Source organism: Hordeum vulgare, chromosome 3H, assembly GCF_904849725.1.
Source record: "Hordeum vulgare subsp. vulgare chromosome 3H, MorexV3_pseudomolecules_assembly, whole genome shotgun sequence".
Classification (NCBI taxonomy): domain Eukaryota; kingdom Viridiplantae; phylum Streptophyta; class Magnoliopsida; order Poales; family Poaceae; genus Hordeum; species Hordeum vulgare.
In genome coordinates, this window is record NC_058520.1 from 555476299 (window position 1) to 555482940 (window position 6642).

Genomic DNA, 6642 nt, shown 5'->3' on the forward strand with positions numbered 1-6642 from the left:
GTCACGACTACGTCACGGGCAGCAGAAAAGCAATGGCCTCCACCGACTGCTCCTCGTAGGCGGCCTCCTCCTCCTCCTCCTTCAGACACGCCTCCTCCTCGCTCGCGCGCAGGACGGCTGCCGGTGCGTTCTGGTACGCCGCTTCCACCTCCTGGTCCTCTCCGCGCACGGAGAGGGGCGGCGACGGTCCAGCCACCGCGTTGCGGACGTCGCATCGGCGATGCACCTCGTGCTCCCACACGAACCAGGCATACCATTCGAGGGAGTCCGTAGCGTAACGGGACTGTGCTACTGCTGTGGCGTCAGCTACTCCCGCCGGTACCTCACCTCCTCTACAAGCACCTGCGCCGACCGCAACACTGCTGGCACTAGGATCCTCTCCGGATCCAAGTGTCAGTTGTGCGGCAGTGTTATATCGGGGTAGGGAAGGGAGACACGGTGCTCCCAGTGCCACCTCGCCTGGCGCACCGGCACGCTGACCTGCTGGCGAGGTGTACAGGAAGACGCAGGCGCGCGGAAAGGGACGGTGGGGGACTTGCCCTTGTCCTTCACGGAGAAGAACCCCATGGTGGTGGTGGCTTGGGTTTGCCACCGGCGGGGGAGCAAGGGTGTCTAGATGTGGATGGGGCGGTTCTAGAAGAGGATGAGCCCCCCCCCCTCACGCTCGGATTAGAAAAGGATGCCAGTGGGTCGCTGATGCGTGGGCCCGTGGCGGGTGGTCGTCGTTAATAAAGATGTCGTTGGCTTTGACCAGACGCTACATGTGGACGGGCGTGGAGAAAAGGCACGCGTCGCGCCCGTGTCACGTCCGCGTCTACGCATTTCAGGCGCAATTTTGGGTCAGAAATGGGTACATGCGAACGCGATTTGGGTTTGGATCGATGTGTTGGGCCGTCACTTTTGTTCGCTACGACCCAAACACATGCATGCGAACGAAATGGGTCAGCGTGTTGGAGTTTATCTTACAAACTGCAGATTTAACTTTCAAGGCCGAACAATTAACACGGCTGCGGATATATTAGATAGTTTTAAAAAAATAAGATAGAAAACACTTTCATGCATTAGAAAAAAGGGGATCTCCCCTTTTCCCTCCCGTGTCGCCCTCGCGCGACGACCGGGGGGATCCCAGATCCGCCGCCCAGCCCTTCCCCTCCCTCTCCCGTCTTCCCCGCCGCCGCCCCGGGGGGCGGCGGTCGGCCGGGCAAAGCCCGACCAGAGCTGACGGAGGCGGGGTGTAATGCCCAAGATGCGATCCTATCCTCAATTTGGCACGAGGGCCTCGTCAGGGATAGAAGCGCATCTCGTCGTTTTGCAAGAATGGATATCGTTACAAGTACATGTACTGAAAAGATGAGATATATGGAATTGGCTTACACTCAACACAAGCTACATCAGAGTCACATCAGTACAATACATAAATAACACGAAGAAGATCAGGGTCCGACTACGGACGAAAACAAACGAGAAAAGAAAACGACGTCCATCCTTGCTATCCCAGGCTGCCGTCCCGGAACCCATCCTAGATCGATGAAGAAGAAGAAGAAGCAACTCCAAGTTAACAATCAACGTGCTCGCGTCAAGTAACCTTTACCTGTACCTGCAACTGGTGTTGTAGTAATTTGTGAGCCACAGGGGACTCAGCTATCTCATTTCCAAAGGTATCAAGACTAGCAAAGCTTAATAGGTGAGGTATGGTTCAGTGGTGAGGCTGCAGCCAACGACTAAGCAGTATATGAGGTGGCTAACTTACGAGTACAAGAATAAAGAGGGGGATGATCTACGCATAGCGGACGTGAACTACTGATGATCAAATGAATGATCCTGAACACCTACTTACGTCAAACATAACCCCACCGTGTCCTCGATCGGAGAAGGAACTCGCGAAAGAGACAGTCACGGTTACGCACTCAGTTGGCAAGTTTTAATTAAGTTAACTTCAAGTTGTCTAGAACCAGTGTTAAACAAAGTTTCCACGTTGCCACATAACCGCGGGCACGGCTTTCCGAAAGATTTAACCCTGCAGGGGTGCTCCAACTAATCCATCACAAATTACCACAAGCCGCATAGAAATCCTCGATCACGAAACTCGCGATCTCGTCGGACTCCTTAGTGGAAAACCTCAACTCTGAGATTACCCAAAGCATCACCGGAATCCCGATGCACAAGACATTCGTCAAAGGTAAAACTAATCCAGCAAGGCTGCCCGACGTGTCGACGAACCCGATAGGAGCCGCATATCTCGTTCTCAGGACACGATCGGATGGGAAAGCCTACAGGTACCAAACCTCGAGTTGCCCCGTGGTGGCCCCGCAATCTGCCCTTTTGGGACCAACACCATCAGCACTGGCCCCCGTGTATTATGTAGAATTACTCCTCGGGTAGCGCTAACTCCCTATGCATTTTAGTATTAACAAAATTATTATGTTGGGCAAATGTAGAACCAATGTTGGGCCTTGCCAGACCAGCTTTAATCTAAAACAAATTATCAAGGGGGTCCCCATAACAACCCCGATCGTGTTAGGAGCGCTCAATTATGAAACATAACACCGGTAGCCGAAACTAAGGGGGGCAAAGGTGGAACAAAACACCAGGCTAGAAAGGCCGAGCCTTCCACCTTTTACCAAGTATATAGGTGCATTCAATTAAATAACATTTAATAGGGTGATATAACAAGGAACCCATGTTATCACATGGAAGCAACTGCACCTGCAACTAGCAACGCTAACACATGGTTAAGCAAGCGGTAACATAGCCAATCAGCGGTTTGCTAGGTTGTGAACAGGTGAAGGTTTTCATGGCAATGTTGAGAGGCTGATATTTAACAGGTGGTAGGCAGCGAGACATAACGATATAAACGGTAAAACTAGCATGGCAATGATAGTAATGGTATCTGGGGAAATGATCATCTTGCTTGAGATCCCGCTTGGAAGAAGAACGACTCCGTGAAGCAGACGAACTGATGTAGTCGAACGGGTCCTCACTTTTCGACACACTTGCGGAACTCTATCAAGACGAAGGGAACCGGAAACAAGCATCAACACAGATATTCACCATGCGATGCACACCACATATGATGCATGAACGGTTGAATATATGCAACACATTACATGGCAACTGTTATGACCGGTACAACGTACCAACGGAGGAGGCCCAATGGGCAGGGTTAATTACGGGCTTAGCCCAAGTTATCTTACCTATCTTAGAGTCCAAGTTATATTAGAGTCCAAGTTATCTAGGGTTTAGTGGAGGCTGTCCTCCTATATAAACACATGTACCCCTTCGATATTAAGCAGACAATAAACAGTATATTCTGTTGTCGTCTCCCTCAGGAGACGAGAGCCCCAAACCCTAGCTGCCTCTCTCTCTCACACACACCGCGACGGCGCCCAACCGCCGGCGTCGGCGTCCCCAACCTCGCAGCCCGCACTTCCACCCCTACAACCTACATCCGAGACCTGGTAGAACCCTAGACTCTACCAATTTGGTATCAGATAGCTTGGGTTCAATGAGTTTGTCAGACCTTCCCACCACCACCGCCGGCGCCACCACCGCTTTCCCCGCCACCTTGCAGCAGCCGCTGCCTCCGATCCTGTGGCCCTGGCGGCCGAACCCGCCCCCGTCCTCTCCCCGGCGGAGATGTCCTCGGTGATTCGCGACCTCAACCTGGCGGTCTCAAACCTCCGGACTTTCCTCCAGGCTCCGTACGCAACCCCGCCACCATCGCCTCCGCCGGCGGCGCCCTTCGCGCCACCGCCCCCGGCCACTCTCGCACCCCGGGGCCTGCCGGTCACCTAGGTCCGGTGGCTGCCGTCGCCGTCCCCGCTACCGACGTGGATTGACACGCCGACCTACACGATGGCGCCACTACAGCCGACGGTGTTGCAGCCACCCGCCCCCACCTTCGGGGGGTTCGGCGGGTAAACTGATCCGTACGCCCGGAGCTCCGTGGTGCCGCAACACTCTCCTTCCGCCGCGCTGGGTCGTCACGAGGGCACCTACGCGGCCTCGCCACACGTGCAGCAGCCACCCCGCTTCACCAAGCTGGAGTTCGCCACCTACGACGGCACCGTCGACCCCCTGAACTGGCTCAATCAGTGCGACCAATTTTTCAGGGGGCAGCGGACCATGGCGTCCGACCGCACGTGGATCGCCTCCTACCACCTCCGTGGCGCCGCCCAGACTTGGTACTACGCCCTCAAGCAGGACGAGGGCGGGATGCCTCCGTGGGAGCGCTTTCGCGACCTGTGTCTCCTCCGGTTCGGCCCCCCATGCGTGGGAGCCGCTTGGCCGAGCTCGGTCGCCTTCCCTTCACCACCTTGGTGCAGGACTTCTCCGACCACTTCTAGACGTTGGCCTGCCATGCGCCTGACGTCACGGCTCGCCAACGCGCCGAGCTCTTCGTCGGCGGCCTTCCCGACCACATCCACATGAACGTCGAGATGCGCGACCCCCGGGACCTGCAGACGGCCATGTATTATGCACGCGCGTACGAGCAGCGCGCCAACGCCCTGCAGCAGGCGTTCCCGGGCCGCGGCACGCGTCCCCCGACCCGCCTCGCCCCGGCGGCCGCCACCCCGACATGCCTCGCCCTGCCGGCCACTACCGTGGCTGCCCCCGCGCCGACACGCACCTTCCGGCGCTTGACATTGGCCAAGCAGCTCGAGCGGCGCTGCAAGGGCCTGTGCTTCAACTGGGACGAGCCATATGCGCCGGGTCATACGTGCGCCCGCCTGTTCTACTTGGAGACCGTCGACGACGCGGAGGTGGAGGCCCTCACCGCGGAGCTCGACGCTACCACACTCTCCGAGGCCAGCGTCACGACCTACGGGCCGGTCGACGCGACCGCCTTCGTCGTCATGCCATGGCTGGCATCAAGACGGCAAAGACGATGCTGCTTCCGGTGACGATCAACGGGGAGCGTCTCACCGCGCTCGTGGACACGGGTTCGACGCACAACTTCATGTTCGGGGACGCCATGCGCCGCCTCGCACTCCAACCGGAGGGCTCGGAGAAGTTTAGCGTCACCGTCGCCAACGGGGACCGCCTTGCTTGCTAGGGGGTGGCGCGGCAGGTTCCCGTCCTCATCGGCGATGAGCCATTCTCCATCGACTGCGTCGGCATCGACCTCGGCTGCTACGACTTCATCCTCGGCATCGACTTCCTGTCCACTCTCGGCCCCATCCTTTGGGACCTCGATGTGTTGTCCCTCATCTTCTGGCGCGAGGGCGGCCGTCGCATTCAGTGGACAAGCATCGGCGGCTCCGGCGCCATCACTCCACAGCTCCAGTTGATGGCGGCCGCATTGGACGAGGCGCATCCCCTCCTGGCCGACCTCCTGCAGCAGCACAACGACATCTTCGACGAGCCACAGGGCCTCCCTCCCGCGCGGCCCTGTGACCACCGAATCCACCTACTGCCGGACACAGCACCTGTAGCCGTGCGTCCATACCGATACCCTCAGCTGCAGAAAGACGAGCTCGAGCGTCAGGTGGCGGTCATGCTCGCACAGGGCATCATCCGGATTTCGACATCGCCGTTCTCCGCCCCGGTGCTCCTTGTGCGCAAGCCCGACGGCACATGGCGCTTCTGCATCGACTACCGTGCCCTCAACGCCCTGACGTCCAAGGACAAGTTCCCCATCCCCGTCGTGGATGAGCTCTTGGACGAGCTACACGGAGCGCGCTTCTTCACCAAGCTCAACCTTCGCTCGAGCTACCATCAGGTGCGCATGCACCCTGACGACATCGAGAAGACGACGTTCCGCACTCACCATGGCCACTTCGAGTTCCTGGTGATGCCGTTCGGCCTCTCCAACGCGCCGGCGACCTTCCAGGCCCTGATGAACGACGTGCTCAGCCCAAAGTTGCGCCGCTTTGTGCTTGTTTTCTTTGATGACATTCTCATCTATAGTGCATCTTGGGCGGAGCACCTACAACACGTGGCCATCATCTTCAACGAGCTTCGAGCACATCGTCTTCACCTCAAGCGCTCGAAGTGCTTGTTCGACACGACCTCCGTCAAGTACTTGGGGCACATCATCTCGGCGGACGGGGTAGCAATGGACGCGGACAAGGTCGCCGCCGTCGTCGCGTGGCCGATCTCGCGGTCACCGTGGGAGCTCTGCGGCTTCTTGGGCCTCATCGGCTACTACCGGAAGTACATCCGGGACTTCGGCCTCATCGCCGCGCCACTGACGCGTCTCCTTCGACGTGACACCTTCTCCTGGGACGAGGAGGCGACTACGACATTTGAGGCTCTCCAGCGGGCGCTCACGACGGGACCCGTCCTCCAGATGTCGGACTTTGATATGCTGTTCATGGTGGACTGCGACGCCTCTGGCATCGGCTTCGGCGCCGTCCTCCACCAGGGCGAGGGACCACTCGCCTTCTTCAGCCGCCCCTTCGCCGCTCGCCATCACAAGCTCGCGGCCTACGAGTGCGAGCTTATTGGGCTGGTTCAGGCGGTGCGCCACTGGCGGCCTTATCTTTGGGGCCGGTCATTCCGTGTGCGCACGGACCACTACAGCCTCAAGTTCTTGCTGGACCAGCGCCTCTCCACAGTTCCGCAACACCAGTGGATCAGCAAGCTCTTTGGCTTCGACTTCATCGTTGAGTACCGCCCCGGCCATCTCAACACGGTCGC